Below are 17,647 nucleotides of genomic sequence, written 5' to 3'. Positions count from 1 at the left end.
TCCCACTGTATGTCCACACTCCCTGCTATGCCTGGTGACAATCATAGTGCCCTTGCCGGTGGCAGAGAGAAGGATGGTGTATGTTTCACTATCCTGGATGGACATGTGCATCTTGTCCTGGAAGTGCAGCGTGTCATCCAGGTGAGCCACCAGCCTCAGCTCCAGCTTCCCCTGGGGTGGAACCTCTCCCTCACTGTGCTCCACCCACCACCTGCTGTGAACCTGGAAAAATTCTGTAGTAAAATATATAGTATCACTACGTAATAGGTGTAGTACTGCCAGTTTTACCGTACTGTATAATGCAGTGACAGAGAGAATACGTAATAAAATTTAGCAGACGCTCTTATCCAGAGTGACTTACAGTAGTGAGTGCATACATTTTCATAATTTTTTTGTACTGGTTCCCAGTGTGAATCAAACCCACAACCCTGGCATTGCAAGTGCCATGCTCTTCAAACTGAGCCACATGGGACCAAATTCAATATACCTATATAATGTATGCGGTGGCAGGTAGCTTAGTGGTTAAGAGCGTTGTGCCAGTAACCAAAAGTTCGCTGGTTCTAATCCCCGATCCAACTAGGTGAAAAATCTGTCGATGTGCCCTTGAGCAAGGCACTTAACCCTAATTGCTCCTGTAAGTCACTCTGGATAAGAGCGTCTGCTAAATGACTAAATAAAATAAAATAAAATAATTCATTGAGGGGCTTTGTAAGAGTATGTCTGTAATGTTCATTAAACATTCTCAGGTTAGTCAAACATCCAGGAGGTTAGCTAAAGGCAACAACAGGCAGTGAACCCTTTTATGTTTGGGCCCATAGAGATCATATTTTCTATAAAATTCTGTGATTGGGCCATTCTTACAGAGGGTCTGAGTGCTTTCGATTAACTAAGAAATAAAATGAGGGCACCACACAAGAAGCAATTTGACTCCTTTAGCAGAACTCTATCTGTCTCTTGGACCAAGCACTGCTTTATAATGAGAGGTAATGTAGTGATAGCATGTCTGGGCTCCCTCCAGTCTCTTCCCTCTTCCCTATATTAATACTGTCTTATCTGTGGGCCTCTTGGGAGCCTGGTGGAGGCAGAGGAAGGCTGCAGTGGGGAAGCTCACTACTCGTCTATCAGTTTTACAGAGAGTGTGAAGCTGCTAATTGAAGCAATAACAGACAGGCTGGGGTTTTATCAGATCCAGGGCCCAAAAGCTGTGTTGCTATAGATACCAGGATTGACACAGAGGATTCAGCCTGCTTTCTCACTATTAGATGTACTGTACAATCTAATTCAGCTTGAAAACAAAATCTTCATCTAAAGAAAGAAAGCAGAAGAATGCCCCATTCTATACTACTCCATTCTAGATTTCTGATTGATTTACATTCAATAAGGAAATAATCTAAAAAGGAAAGAGACATTAATCTTCTCTACCCCTACATCTTCAGCCTTGTTCACATCAGCAGATAAGACCAAAGTGCACCAGTAGCTCTCAATATATCTTAACTATTAGCTGAAAGAGGATTCAAATCAATTTTCCATGCAGCAGCTTCCTGATTGATGTGTTGCACATAAAGTTTTAATTGGGATTTTCAGATTGAATCCAGCGCTGTGACACTGGAGTAGGCTCTCTGATTGATGATGCTTTATTTCTTCACCACCACACTGGAGGGCTCATCCAACTATCTGGACGCTTCCAAGGACTAAGCATGATTATCACTTTTGACTGCCATCATGACGTCTTCTTTTGAACCACGACCAACCAAAGACGTTAATGAGCTCAGTGTATGCAGGGGAAAGGTGATGGCAGCGAGGCACAGGCACTACACTTCTGTAACAAACTCTCTAGTCTACAAGGGCAGAAATACTCACTTTTTTTTTTACAACTTCCTTGCACTGACATTCGCTATGCAATGAGTTGGATTTTAATTGGAGTTTCAGTGTGTGTTCGAGTGTGGAGGGGACCTTATTGAACAGAGTATGGTCTGCTGGCGACAGGAGATGCTCTTGATGTTACCAGCAGTCATGTAGAACCAACCGATCATGGATCATAGCTCCTGATTAATCACCATCAACAACATTATTATCACAAGCTGAACTTTATAGCTACTGGAAGTTACTGAGTTCCGCTGACTTCTTTACTCTCCATATATGCATAATCTGATGCTTTAGAGGGATTAATCATAGGCCCCAAATTCTTTTGCATATCATTATCTTGTTCATCTGTAGATTAACTTGCAGACATAAATATATTCTGCTACCCTGTGAGACAGAAGTAGGGCAGATTTCTATGTCTAGTCAAAGGAAGATGTCTAGTCACAATTAATATATTCTAATATAGACTCTCTACAGTGTATTTCATTCTCACTTGTAGATCAAAGTGGGATGTCAGCTCATTACAGAGGGACCTGCAGAGAAAGGGGAGTAAACTGCCATTGAGGCAATCAGCCAATACACCTCACATAAAAGACACAGGCTAACCATCCATGTGAGGTGTGTGACTTTGGAAGTCATCTGAGAGTCATAGATCACTTTCTCAGTCTTTATGTGGCGGAGAGCTAGTGAGAGCTGAGCTGCTGGTCGATACAAAAGGTGATCATGGAGGGGTATGAAGAACAAGCCAGCTGAAATGTCAATAATCAGATCAGACTTGCATTACAGAGGTTTAATAAAATGTATTGCTTTGAACCATGGCATGTCAAGGAGGTTTAAAATGGAAACCACTGCAAAACTCAGTAGCTAAGACCCCAAATGGTAGATTTGATAGGGCCATCATACAATACAATATACTTTATTGTCCATTTACATGGAAACTCATTCTGTGACATCAGCATACAAATACACAAACACAACACAATATACTACATGCAGTATGGAAAAATAGAAAGTTACAAATGTACATTTCCACATTTTCAAAGTCTCTGCGGCCTACTGTCGGACCGTATACTGGGCCTGCATCTGTCCTATGTCCCACTGTTCTTCCCGATGGCTGAAAGAATGAAACTTGCTTTGCTCTTATACTTACTGAACAGTGGGACCCTTAATCTCCTTCCGGAGGGCAGCAGCTCAAAACATTGGGCAAGAATATACTAATGGCAAAATACAAATAGAAAGTATGCTTTGTTTTTAAATCTTTTACATTCTTTTGCCATCAAGTATTACCTGGCTCTTTGCCATGCTATCGAGCGACTAATGTAATTCTAGAAGAATGACCATCGATTGATGCCTGAAAATGCTTAGTAAAAATCCAGCCTTATCAACACACAGCTCTTTAGCCTTAGAGGAGAAAAGAGGGTCAAAAGCATTTCCTCAGCACTTTAAAGATTTAAGCACAATACAAGACACTGTGTGTGTGTGTGCGTGCGTCCGTGCGTCTGTGTGTAGACTGCAGTACTTCAAGGTCCCAGCATAGCAGGGTTCCAATCACTAGGTTGTTTTGCACCAAAGGGATTCAAGGCAGCGCTGGTTAATGAGAGAGGCATGAAACAGAAATAGAAACAGAGGTAAGAACACTATGCACAGTGCATTAATGAGTAACACAATGTATGTCTAATAGAACAAACCCACTTTTACTCTGTTAGTACACTCTAAAATACTGGAGGCTCGGGCAGAGTAAACAAAGCCCCATCTTTAGCGAAAATTGTACATAGTTAGCGAATTGAAGATAATGAAATGATAATAATTGTTATGTTTCTAATTTGTGCCCATTGCAGCATGGTAATAAAGGAAGGGCTATGGAGCAAATATAAAGATCTGATGAGCTGTTATTGGGGATTGGATTGCACTGCACTGGCAGCCTGATATCTAGAAAGCTAACAAAGCATTGAACAAATTAACTAATTAATTGCACACTCAATTAGGTTAGAAATTAATCAGAGGCAGCATGTAGACAGAAAATGAGTAGGTAGGGAAACAGAGCCAACGGTTGAAGAGAGAGAGAGTTTACCCTTGTAAGAAAGAGAGAGTTTGACCCACCATTTGTGCCGCAAAGTGGGCTGGTATCAGGGACTGGTTTGAGAGCTGCAGTGTTCTGGAGACATCGATCAGAACTGGTATGCTGCCAAAGTCCACCTCTGTGGTCATTACATGGACAACCCCACTCCCCAATGCAGGACAGGAGCAGGTTCTATGGAATTAGAAGACTTTAGATGGACAAGGGGTATAAACGCAAGGCTACACACACACTTACTGCTAGTAGAACTATCTGTTCTAGATCTCAGAGATATAAGAAAGACCCCCCCCCAAAAAAAAAAGATTGGCATTAAACTATGTCCATATATACAGTACTTCCATTCATTTTTTTTAAACAAGTACCGGGCTACATTCAGACGAGTCTTGTGAGGCTTTTGGGCGTCCTAGAGCAAAACGACCGACATGTACGTGTTCGTGAGAGTCTCGCCTTTCCATAGAGGTTTCATATTAGTGTGCAACGGATGCTACAGACAGAAGTTGGAAGATCGGCAGTACTGACTTCAGACGAGTCCCGTGACGCTTGTGAGTGTCGTAGAGCAAAACGGAGAACACCATCATGTTCGTGAGAGTATTATTTTCCATAGAGTGGTCACATTAGTTTGTAGGCCAAATCGTTCGGACACTACAGACATTTGTGAGAAGACCGATTTTCGGGATGTCTAATGGACTGACAAACACCGCTGTAGCTTGGCCACCGCAGATGCGGAAGTCGGATGCGATGGATTGAGATGCAGCCCATGCAAAAATATATTTTCTAAAATCTTAAACAGATGGATTTTGGTGCAGATTTTTTTATTATGCTAATTAGACTTCCACAGGGGCGCGGACATCGACTCTAGGGGATCATCTGCTCTGAATGAGGTGCTTTAAAATGAGTTCTCCCTGACCATAAATCAGGACATTTACTGTAAGAGGTGTGTTTTGACCCTGGATGTAAATCTCTAACCTGGCATAGATGGGTAGGCCCAGCAACTCTTCTCCCACTCCATGTACATCCACCACTAGAGTCAGGCTGTAGCGCTGCATACTGTTGGAGAACTGGGTCACCTGCAGATGGAGGAACGCAGCAGATATAGACAGACAAACAGAACCATGGCATTGGCATCACTGTGAAGTAGAAGTGCTTGTTTGGCAAATATATTCCCAGTTCACACTGATTCACAGACTTTCACCTAGTTATTAAATTACAACATTTTCCAATCATGTTTCCATTTTGGTGTTCTTTACACTTTTTGACATAGCCTATATTACATACAGAAGAACCCTACTACGCTACCTTCTAACACCTTTCAAGGCTGTCATCAGAGGAAGACAGTACACTGAGAGTACACTGCATGTTCAAAGGTCCCTGTATCTGTGGAGATTTCTGTACCATCCATGAATAACTTCCAATACTGTGAAAGGTTAATCAGAGTCCATTTCCTCTGCTAGGTGAGAGATGACCACCCTCCAGCACATTTGACTCCCTCTGACCTCTTCTACATATTCTGCTCTTGTAAGAGAACTCATTAGAGCCCCGGAGTGCCGCTGTGCCGTCACTGGGCTGGAGAGCGAAGCAGAGTGCTGCAGACAGCCAAAGGAAGACAGCAGACAGGAGACATCCTATACAAAGGGCCCAAGACAGCTGCACAGATTTCCCTGATCTGCCCGCCGCAGCGCCTGACAGCTCTCAGTGATGGGAAAAGACCAAACAGTCTCCCATTGATAGGAAACAACCAGCATATGACAGATACACTCAGCAGCCAGAGCAGGCTGATGTAATAATCCAAGCTCTGCAGAGCCACAGGGAGAAAGGGATTTTCCCAGGCATTTATCTGCTACAGATTCTTTCAATATTCAACTCCTCCACTGCTGAATACAATTAAGGTCTGGCCCCTTCAGCGCCAATCATTGATTGAAGCCATTGTGATTAGAGGGAATTAATTGAAAGATTAGTTTATTCAAAATCTCAAATGGTCCTCTGTAGCTCAATTGGTAGAGCATGGCGCTTGTAACGCCAGGGTAGTGGGTTTGATCCCCGGGACCACCCATACGTAAAAATTTATGCACACATGACTAAGTCGCTTTGGATAAAAGCGTCTGCTAAATGGCATATTATTATTTTTAAAAACCTACAACACACACAAGAGCACCTATTGGAAAACAAACTGACTCAGCATGATCCAACAGCACTTGTCCACAATTAATAACAGAGTTAAATGGTACTCTTCTACAGTGAGCACATAAGCACTTTTCATTGGAATAATGTTCACATACTGTATGTTTTTAGATAATGATTAATATCTCTAACAAGAAGAAAATTGAGGTAACTTCCTGGTCATGCTCCCTGCTAATTTCACACACCTGGATGTCGACAAGTCCCTGAGGACGCATGGTTCCTTAGGTGGGTGTCAGGGTGAACACAGTGGGCCGTTTCTGTTCAACTGAGGTCTGACACCTGGGAGGTACTGGTGATGCTGGTAGGCCCACTGCCATCCCCTGGAACCCTCAGCCCCAAGTTCATAGGTACCAGTGACGTGTTGTTCAGACTGCAGGTCAGTGTGTGAGGGAAACCTGGAGGAGAGGAGGAATAAGGAATGGAACATAGAGCAAGCAATGTTACGGTTCTAAGGATTAGTGCAAAAAGAAGTCCAAACAATGTTATCTGATATACAGCTACAATGCCAGAGGGCAATTCATTATAAAGAGGTTGATTTGTCTGTATGGCTTTAAAAAGGTATGGTTTGTGCGGGGGAAATAAACACAGATGAAAAAGGTGTCATAGCATACTTATAATCTGTCTGCAAAGACCTTTGCTGTTACTGATCACAAGAGAAACCTATATTCTACTGTAGTTGATTCCGTGTTTAGTATTATTCCACAGTAAGCCATATACATTTTTACATTTACATTTTAGTCATTTAGTAGACGCTCTTATCCAGAGCGACTTACAGTTAGTGAATACATCTTTTTTTTTATACTGGCCCCCCATGGGAATCAAACCCACAACCCTGGCGTTGCAAACGCCATGCTCTATCAACTGAGCTACATCCCTGCCGGCCATTCCCTCCCCTACCCTGGACGAATTGTGCGCCGTCCATGAGTCTCCCGGTCGCAGCCGGCTGCGACAGAGCCTGGATTCGAACCAGGATCTCTAGTGGCACAGTTAGCACTGCGATGCAGTGCCTTAGACCACTGCGCCACTCAGGAGTCATATACAAGCCATGCATGTGCATCGCAGGCAGAGTGGACAATAGAAATATAGGAGAGAGATATAGGCCTGCTCAAAATAAATCCACACCAAATGTATCAACCTGGACAATTGTTGGGAGTGTTGAATAGTGTGTATTTTAAGAGCTCCAAAGGCAAAACTTTGCAGTGAGGAGTGGGAGAAAATGTGTGCAATAATTGTTGCAAGAAGCGCACCAATACAGCTTTTAAGGGACTATTATTGCAAGACAATTCACATTACTAATTATATATTGTGGGCTATCTATTTCATGGACTTGGTAATGGTTGTTTATTTGCATTGGTCACATTGATATGTGTGTGCTTTATACTGTAAATAGTCATACAAAGCAGTCGATATGCACTGTTTGATAAATCTGACACCAAGCCTAACACAAGCATCTAGCGGTGAGTAACAGGCAGCATTGATGAGGATGAATGAAAAACAAACCTTAGCTTAACTCACCGAAGGACAGATTCTCAAAGTTGAGCTTTGAGACGTTGAAGTAAAACGTGGCGCCCATTATACAACCCCTACAATAAATAAAAGAGCCAGGAAATACAGAATATATCTGTACTGACTAGCAAATGTGAAGGTCACTGGGCAATGCATAATAATTAAAGGAAAACACAGGGCTGGGCAAGTATAACACAACTGAAAAAAAAAAACAAGATCAGTCAATTTCTTGGATGACAGTGTGGAAGGGTAATTCTGTAATCCTTACCATCAGCACTCCTCAACAGTAATACATCTTAATCAAGGAGAGGTGCCAAGACTGGCAGGTGTGTTATGGAAACAAAGGGATTTTTACCACTGTTCTGCTTTGTACAATTTAAACACAACCTTTAGGGAGTAATTTACTCAAACCTAGAGTATAATGATTGTGTTCATCAAATGGGTGTCACGGTTTCGGCCGAGGCTGCTCCTCCTCCTGGTTCGGGCAGGCTTCGGCGCTCGCCGTCCCCGGAGTACTAGCTGCCACCGCTCTATGTTTCTGTATTTGATTGCTTTTGTCTGTCTGTCACACCTGTGTCTGTTTGGGTGTTGATTACGTGTCTTATAAGTTCCTTGTTTTGCTCTAGGGTAATTGTGTGTTGTTATTTTGTTGCCACTTTGTCTATGCTACGTGCTTGTTTTCCGTTGTGTTTCATGTTTAGTGTTTTACGCGTGTGCGTAATTTTCCCTCGCCACTTCGTGTATTTTCGAGGTCGGGGTTTTCTACTCGTGTTATTTAGACTATTAAAGTCTTGTTGGACTAACCTCTGTTTCCTGCGCTTGACTCCTCCACCACATCCACATCGGTAAAGTGACAGAACAACACACCATCATGGAGTCAGCAGGAACAGCGGCGGAACCCGAATCCCTGCTGGACCGGATCAACTTCCAGGACGCCATGATCCGGCAACTCGGGACCGCCATGGACGAGGTGTCCAACACTCTGTGCCGATTGGTGAATCAAGAGGTGGCCAAGGACCCTTACAACAACTCATCACCAACGGCCAGTCCTCCTCTCTCAGCACCGGAACCCAGTGGCATTCGGCTCTCGCTCCCGAGGGCATATGACGGTTCTGCAGCCGGGTGTCAGGGATTCCTCCTGCAGGTGGAACTTTACCTTGCCACCATACACCCGGCGCCCTCGGGATACGAGAGCGTCTCCGCCCTCATCTCCTGTCTCTCCGGCAAGGCGTTGGAGTGGGCCAACGCAGAATGGAGGGGAATAGACGCCGCAACCATCTCCTACGCTGAGTTCTCCCGCCGCTTCAGGGCTGTCTTCGATCATCCACCTGAGGGGAAAGCGGCGGGAGAGCGTCTATTCCACCTCCGACAGGGGAAGAGGAGCGCACAGGAGTTCGCACTGGAGTTCCGGACACTAGCGGCGGATGCGGGGTGGAATGAGAGGGCCCTCATCGACCAGTACCGGTGTAGTCTACGAGAGGACGTTCGTCGGGAGCTGGCCTGCAGGGACACCAACCTGTCGTTTGACCAGTTGGTGGACATTTCCATCCGTCTGGACACCCTGCTGGCTACCCGCGGACGTCCTGAGTGGGGGTCGTCCAGTCCACCCTCCAGCACCCCCGAGCCGATTCCCATGGAGCTCGGGGGTGCTGGCGCTAGAGAGAGGAGGAGAGGGAACCCGAGGGGGGCCATCCCCTGCACCACCTGCGGTCGTGGAGGACACACTGCGGCCAGGTGCTGGGGAGGGTCTCCTGGGAGAGGGGTGACAACAGGCCACGCACTGGGGAGTCATTTCAGGTGAGTAGGCGCCCCACTTACCCAGAGCTCTCTGTTGGTCACATGAGTATTCCTGTGAGGTTTCCACAGGTGGCACCTCATTCCCAGCATAAGGCGCTAGTAGATTCAGGCGCAGCTGGGAACTTTATTGATCGGGCATTTTGTAGTAGGTTAGGAATTCCCCCTTAGGCCGGTAGAAGCTCCATTTCCTGTCCACGCCTTAGACAGCCGGCCGTTGGGGTCGGGCCTGATCAGGGAGGTCACAGCGCCACTGACGATGACGACGCAGGGGGTCATGAGGAGATCATTCAGTTTTATCTGATTGACTCTCCTGCGTACCCCGTGGTGTTGGGCCTTCCCTGGTTAAGCACCCATGATCCTACCATAGCGTGGTAACAGAGGGCTCTTATGGAGTGGTCTGCCCAGTGTGTAGGGAGATGTCTAGGTGTTTCCGTAGGGGCGACCTCGGTAGAGAGTCCGAACCAAGTGCCCGCACTGCGCATTCCCCCCGAGTATGAGGATTTAGCCCTCGTGTTTAGCAAATCGAGGGCAACACGGCTACCTCCTCATAGACAGGGGGACTGTGCAATAAATCTCCAAACAGGAGCGGCTCTTCCACGGAGTCATGTGTATCCCCTGTCTCAAGAGGAAACAGCGGCTATGGAGACATACATAGCCGAGTCCTTGGCACAGGGATACATACGGTCCTCTACTTCCCCAGTCTCCTCGAGTTTCTTCTTTGTGAAGAAGAAGGATGGGGGATTGCGCCCGTGTATTGATTATCGTAGTCTCAATCAGATCACAGTTAAATACAGCTACCCACTTCCACTGATTGCGACGATGACGGAATCATTACGCGGAGCGCGATTCTTCACAAAGTTGGATCTCAGGAGCGCGTACAATCTGGTGCGCATTAGGGAGGGGGATGAATGGAAGACAGCATTTAGCACCACCTCGGGTCATTACGAGTATCTCGTCATGCCATACGGGTTAATGAATGCTCCTTCAGTCTTCCAATCCTTTGTTGACGAGATTTTCCGGGACATGCATGGGCAGGGGGTAGTAGTTTACATCGACGACATCCTAGTGTACTCTGCTACTCGAGCGAGCATGTAGCCCAGGTGCGCCGAGTGTTGAGAAGACTGTTGGAGCATGACTTGTATGTCAAGGCAGAGAAATGCCTGTTCTTCCAGGAGTCCGTCTCCTTTTTGGGTTATCGGTTGTCCGCGTCTGGTGTGGAGATAGAGGTAGACCGGGTATCGGCTGTGCGTAATTGGCAAACTCCAACCACTGTAAAAGAGGTGCAGCAGTTCTTGGGTTTTGCTAATTACTACCGGAGGTTTATTCGGGGGTTTTGGACAGGTTGCAGCTCCCATTACGTCCCTGCTAAAGGGGGTCCGGTTCGTTTGCAGTGGTCGGCTGAGGCGGACAGGGCATTTGTCAAACTGAAGAACCTGTTCACCTCGGCTCCGGTGCTGGCGCATCCGGATCCCTCTTTACCATTCCAGGTTGAGGTAGACGCGTCCGGGACTGGTATTGGGGCAGTCCTGTCACAACGGTCCGGCGCGCCACCTAAACTCCGCCCCTGTGCTTTCTACTCTAAGAAGCTCAGCTCGGCGGAGCGCAACTATGATGTTGGGGACAGGGAGCTGTTAGCCGTAGTCCAAGCCCTAAAGGTGTGGAGGCATTGGCTTGAGGGGGCTCAACACCCTTTCCTCATTCTGACTGATCACCGTAACCTGGAGTACATCCGGGCAGCTAGGAGATTGAACCCTCGTCAGGCTAGGTGGAATATGTTCCTAACCCGGTTTGTTTTTAAGATCACATACATCCCAGGTGTCAGCTTCCTGCTTCCCCTGTTTGTCTCCTGGCCTCTAGAGGTCAGCTGTGTTCCCCTTTGCCTTAGTTTTTCCTCATGTGTCCTAATTAGCTTATCTATGTCACCTGTGCCTTGTTTCCCCTTGAGTATTTTAGCTGTGTGTTTTCCCCTTGTTTCTCACTTGGTTATTGCGTCCTGTCTATGTGTCTCCTGCTTTGTCCCACCGTATCAGTCCTAGTAAGTTATTCGAAGTTATCTTTAGTTTGTTTTTCTCCCCTCGGGGAGTTGTTTTGTTTTGCCTGCTGTTTTGGAACATTAAATCTACTTACCTGGAGTATTGCCTTGGGTGTTTCATTTGGGTCCTACTACATCTCCTCTGTGGCTAAGGGGTAGTACCCCCAGCTCTACACATTTGAGACCGGAGTTCTAGCCCGGCTTGTGACAGAATAACCAAGACAATCATGGACCCAGAAACACTCAGTTCCCAGGACCTGTTGGCGGTGATCATTCGACATGAGGCTTCTTTCCAGCGCCATGAAGCCGTTCTCAGCCGACAAGAGGAGCTGATGGCTAGACATTCTCAACTCCTGGCCGAAATGATGAGTTCCCTTCACCAGCTCTTTGAACGCCTCCTTGGTTCTCCCCCTTCCCCCGGTCACCTCCCAGTGACGACAGGCCTTCTCGGTTGGCGGAGCCCCGACTACCACCTCCCAAGCCCTTTTCTGGGGATCCAAGCTCTTGTCAGGGTTTCCTCACCCAATGCTCCCTCACCTTCGAGCTCCAACCCTCAAGTTTTCCCACAGACCGTTCCAAGATTGCCTACCTCATTACCCTTCTTTCAGACAAGGCGCTCGCCTGGGCCTCTGCGGTGTGGCAGTCCCAGGAGGCCTGTTGTGACTCCCACGCTGCATTTGTAGAAGAGTTCAAGCGGGTGTTCGATCATCCTGTCAGTGGGCGGGAGGCTTCCAAGCGCCTACTGTCTCTCCGTCAGGGCCCCCGAAGCACGGCAGATTTTGCCATTGAGTTCCGAACCATAGCAGCAAGGAGCGGATGGAATGATGAAGCGCTGAGGGTCTGCTTTCAGGGAGGGTTATCTGAGCCCCTTCAAGATGAGTTAGCCACCCGTGAACCAGCTGAAGATCTCGAGTCCCTCATAGCCTTGGCCATCCGCCTGGACAATCGTCTAAGAGAGCGGAGAACGGCTCGCCGTCAGGTGTCTCAGTCCCAAGTTCCTCTGAGCAGCTCTGTTTCTCCTGTTTGGACTCCGTCATTCAGAGCTGCCCGGCTCCTGAACTGCCCCAGGATTCCCCGGAGAGCATGCAGTTAGGCCGTTCCAGGCTTTCTTCCAACGAAAGGGAACGTCGCATGAGGGAGCGTCGGTGCCTCTACTGCGGGGTTGCCGGCCACTTCCGCTCCACTTGCCCCGAGCTTTCCGGGAAACGCCTGTCCCCGCCCAGCTACAGGAGGGTTGTGATGGGGAAAATTAGAGCTCCTCCTACTAACGCGGTCCTAGCTATTCCAGCCACTCTGTCCTGGGAGGGCCACCAGCATCGGGTCCAGGCTATGATCGATTCCGGTGCCGCAGGTGATTTTATGGATGTAACCTTGGCTAAGGAACTTAAGATCCCTACCCAACTACTTCCTCAACCCCAGGCAGTTACAGCCTTAGATGGCAGACCTCTGGAACCAGGAAAAGTTACTGAGGCGACTCAGTCCCTGCGACTTACCATCTCTCAACACCAGCAGGAGGAGACCTTCTATCTCATTGACTCTCCCGAGTATCCTATTATCCTGGGTCACCCTTGGCTATGCAGACATAATCCCCAGATCGACTGGCCTACTGGCACCATTCTTAGCTGGGGTCCCACTTGCCAACTCACCTGCATGCTTCAGAGTTCCTCAGCCCCTAGTACCCAGTTTCAAGAGTCTGTTGACGTCTCCCGAGTCCCCAGTGTTTACCATCGGTTCAAAGCAGTGTTCAGCAAGGCCCGGGCTACTGCCTTACCGCCTCATCGCACTTATGACTGTGCCATTGATCTACTCCCTGGGTGCTGCCCTCCTAGAGGTCGGATCTTTTCCTTGTCCTCCCCGAGCACGCAGCTATGGACACCTACATTAAGGAGTCCTTGGCAGCCGGCCTCATCTATGCCTCTACTTCCCCGGCTGGGGCGGGCTTCTTTTGTTGAAAAGAAAGACGGGGGTCTGAGGCCTTGTATTGATTACCGGGGACTCAACAAGATCACGGTTCGGAATCGATACCCTCTTCCTCTCATGGCCACTGCTTTTGAGCTGCTTCAAGGGGCTTCCATTTTTACTAAGCTGGATCTCCGCAATGCTTACCATCTCGTGCGGATCCGGCCAGGAGACGAATGGAAGACGGCGTTCAACACGCCCACGGGACACTATGAATATCGGGTGATGCCGTTCGGGCTCACCAATGCCCCCGCAGTATTCCAAGCCCTGATTAATGATGTTCTCCGGGATATGCTTAATCTGTTCGTCTTCGTGTACCTGGACGATATCCTCATCTTCTCGAGGTCACTGAAGGAGCATGAGGGGCATGTTAGCCGGGTTCTCCAGAGGCTCCTTGACAATCACCTCTACGTTAAGCCTGAGAAGTGTGAATTTCATGTTTCTCAGACTCAGTTTCTCGGGTTTATTGTCACTCCCGGGCACCTAGAGATGGATCCCAAGAAGGTCAAGGCGGTCCACGATTGGCCCACACCTGCCACGGTCAAGGAGGTTCAACGGTTCATTGGCTTTTCTAACTTCTATCGGAAGTTCATCAAGAATTTCAGCTCGGTGGTAGCCCCCTTGACGACGCTTACCAAGGGAGGAGGGACCAAGATTCACTGGGGTCCGGAAGCAGCAGGGGCCTTCGAGGATCTCAAGCGCCGCTTCACTTCTGCTCCGATTCTGGTGACCCCTGACCCAGAGAGACCTTTCGTGGTGGAGGTGGACGCCTCAGAGGTGGGGGTGGGAGCCGTCCTGTCACAGAGGGGTGCGGATGGGAGATTACACCCTTGTGCCTTCATGTCTCGCCGCCTGTCTGAGGCCGAGCGCAACTACCACGTGGGGGATCTAGAGTTGCTTGCGGTTAAACTGGCCTTGGAAGAGTGGCGCCATTGGCTTGAGGGGGCTCAGCACCCTTTCCAGGTTCTCACAGACCACAAGAACCTGGAATATCTCCAACAGGCTAAGCGGATGAACCCTCGGCAAGCACGATGGTCCCTTTTCTTTAATCGATTCCAGTTCATCCTGACTTACCGACCTGGCACCAAGAACGTCAAGCCGGATGCTCTGTCTCGAGTCTATTCTCCCGAGGTACAAGAGAAGCCCTTGGCATCGATTATTCCGAGGTCTAGGATCGTCGCACCTCTTCAGTGGGAACTAGAAAGAGGGGTACGAGAAGCTCTTGCCCATGAGCCCGATCCAGGCGGTGGTCCTGCCGGTCGCCTGTACGTTCCTCTCTCGGTTCGGGCCCGCGTCTTGCAGTGGGGTCATGAGTCGCCCTTGACATGCCATCCTGGCAGTGCTCGCACACTGGAGTTCCTCCGACGGCGGTTTTGGTGGCCGTCCATCAAGAAGGACGTGCAGGTCTATGTTGAGGCCTGCCCTGTGTGCAACCAGGGAAAGTCGACACGCCAGCGACCCCAGGGACTGCTCCATCCCTTACCTGTTCCTCGAAGGCCATGGTCACACCTTTCTCTGGACTTTGTTACGGGACTTCCTCTATCCCAGGGCAACACCGTCATCCTTGTGGTGGTAGACCGTTTCTCTAAGGCTGCCCAGTTTATTCCCCTGCCCAAGCTGCCCTCGGCTAAGGAGACTGCGGAGCTCCTCATGAACCATGTCTTCCGGATATTTGGCATTCCCCTGGACGTGGTCTCTGACCGAGGTCCCCCAATTCTCGTCCCGGTTTTGGGGGCCTTCTGCAGGCTTATTGGGGCCACAGCCAGCCTATCGTCAGGATTCCATCCAGAGTCTAATGGCCAAACGGAACGGATTAATCAGGATCTGGAGACCACCCTGCGGTGTATGGCGGCCAGTAATCCCACGTCTTGGGCCACCTATATCATTTGGGCTGAATATGCCCACAACACCCTCCAGTCCTCAGCCACCGGATTGTCCCCCTTCGAATGCCAGTTCGGTTACAACCCTCCTTTGTTTCCAGAGGAAGAGGCGCAAGTTGGTGTTCCCTCGGCCCAGCGCTTTGTCCAACGCTGTAGGCGGACCTGGAAGAAGGCCAGGTGTACCCTCCTTCGGACCTCCCAGAGATACCAAAGTCAGGCTAATCGCCACCGCCGGACGGCCCCTAGTTTCCGAGCTGGTCAGAGAGTTTGGTTGGCCACTAAGAACTTGCCCCTCCGGGTCGAATCCAAGAAGCTTTCCCAGAGATACATCGGCCCTTTCCGCATTTCTAGAAAGGTTAACCCTGTGTCGTATCGTTTAGTTCTGCCTCGCTCCCTTAGAGTTAACCCCACTTTCCATGTTTCACTCCTTAAACCTGTCTTGTCTTCTCCTTTTGCCCCCCCCACAGACCCCGCCACCTCCCAGGATCATAGACGGCCAGCCAGCCTACACAGTCCGCCGGATACTGGACTCCCGGAGGGTCCAGAACTCTCTGCAGTATCTGGTGGACTGGGAGGGCTACGGGCCAGAGGAGCGCTCCTGGGTTCCGGCCAGGGACATCCTGGACCCAGGGTTGATCCGAGATTTTCGCACCCTGGGGCCAGGGTGTTCTGGAAGGAACGTCAGGAGTCGTTCCTAGAGGAGGGGGTCCTGTCAGCTTCCTGCTTCCCCTGTTTGTCTCCTGGCCTCTAGAGGTCAGCTGTGTTCCCCCTTTGCCTTAGTTTTTCCTCATGTGTCCTAATTAGCTTATCTATGTCACCTGTGCCTTGTTTCCCCTTGAGTATTTTAGCTGTGTGTTTTCCCCTTGTTTCTCACTTGGTTATTGCGTCCTGTCTATGTGTCTCCTGCTTTGTCCCACCGTATCAGTCCTAGTAAGTTATTCGAAGTTATCTTTAGTTTGTTTTTCTCCCCTCGGGGAGTTGTTTTGTTTTGCCTGCTGTTTTGGAACATTAAATCTACTTACCTGGAGTATTGCCTTGGGTGTTTCATTTGGGTCCTACTACATCTCCTCTGTGGCTAAGGGGTAGTACCCCCAGCTCTACACATTTGAGACCGGAGTTCTAGCCCGGCTTGTGACACCAGGGTCCCAGAATGGTAAGGCAGACGCCCTGTCCCGGCGGTATGACACGGAGGAGAGGTCCAACGAGCCTACTTCCATATTGCCGGAATCTTGTTTGGTGGCTCCGGTGGTATGGGAGGTCGATGCGGAAATCGAGCGGGCACTGCGTACCGACCCTACTCCCCCCGAGTGTCCTGTGGGGCGGACGTACGTTCCGCTCGAGGTCCGTGATCGTCTTATTTATTGGGCTCATACATCACCCTCCTCTGGACATCCAGGTATTGGCCGGACCGTGCACTGTCTTAGCATGAAATACTGGTGGCCAACGTTAGCTAGGGATGTGAGGGTTTATGTCTCCTCCTGCTCTGTGTGTGCCCAGTGTAAGGCGCCTAGACATTTGCCCAGGGGTAAGCTACATCCCCTGCCCGTTCCACAATGACCATGGTCCCACCTATCGGTGGATTTCGTAACAGACCTACCCCCTCCCAGGGGAATACCACCATATTGGTCGTTGTGGATCGGTTTTCCAAGGCCTGTCGTCTCCTTCCCATGCCGGGTCTCCCTACTGCCCTACAAACCGCTGAGGCCCTATTTACCCATGTGTTCCGGCACTATGGGGTCCCCGAGGATATTGTGTCTGACCGAGGTCCCCAGTTCACTTCCAGAGTTTGGGGAGCGTTCATGGAACGGTTGGGGGTCTCGGTAAGCCTTACCTCGGGTACCACCCAGAGAGTAATGGGCAGGTGGAACGTGTCAACCAGGATGTGGGTAGGTTTTTGAGGTCCTATTGCCGGGACCGGCCGGAGGAGTGGTCGAGGTTCATCCCCTGGGCAGAGATGGCCCAGAACTCTCTCCGCCACTCCTCCACCAACTTAACACCTTTCCAGTGTGTTTTAGGTTATCAGCCGGTCCTGGCACCGTGGCACGAGAGCCAGATCGAGGCCCCCTGCGGTGGACGAGTGGATTCGGCGCTCGGAGGAGACGTGGGACGCTGCCCATGTCCATCTGCAGCGTGCCATCCGTCAACAAAAGGCGAGCGCCGATCGCCACCGCTGTGAGGGACCGGTGTACGCACCGGGAGATCGAGTCTGGCTCTCGACTCGAAACCTGCCCCTCCGCCTGCCCTGCCGGAAGCTGGGTCGGCGGTTTGTGGGGCCCTTCAAAGTCCTGAGAAGATTGAACGAGGTGTGTTACAGGTTACAACTGCCAATTGAGTATAAAAATATTAACCCCTCGT

The 17,647-nt window shown here is 49.4% G+C and overlaps 1 pseudogene; it reads right to left on the bottom strand.

Annotated features, from left to right (window-relative positions):
* The window catches only part of LOC121531529, a 67,287-nt pseudogene that overhangs the window by 31,815 nt on the left and 17,825 nt on the right, over positions 1–17,647 (bottom strand).

This window comes from Coregonus clupeaformis, chromosome 19 (genome assembly GCF_020615455.1).
Source record: "Coregonus clupeaformis isolate EN_2021a chromosome 19, ASM2061545v1, whole genome shotgun sequence".
NCBI classification, from domain to species: domain Eukaryota; kingdom Metazoa; phylum Chordata; class Actinopteri; order Salmoniformes; family Salmonidae; genus Coregonus; species Coregonus clupeaformis.
The sequence above is the reverse complement of the archived record's forward strand: the minus strand, read 5'-3'. Positions and strand labels throughout refer to the sequence as shown.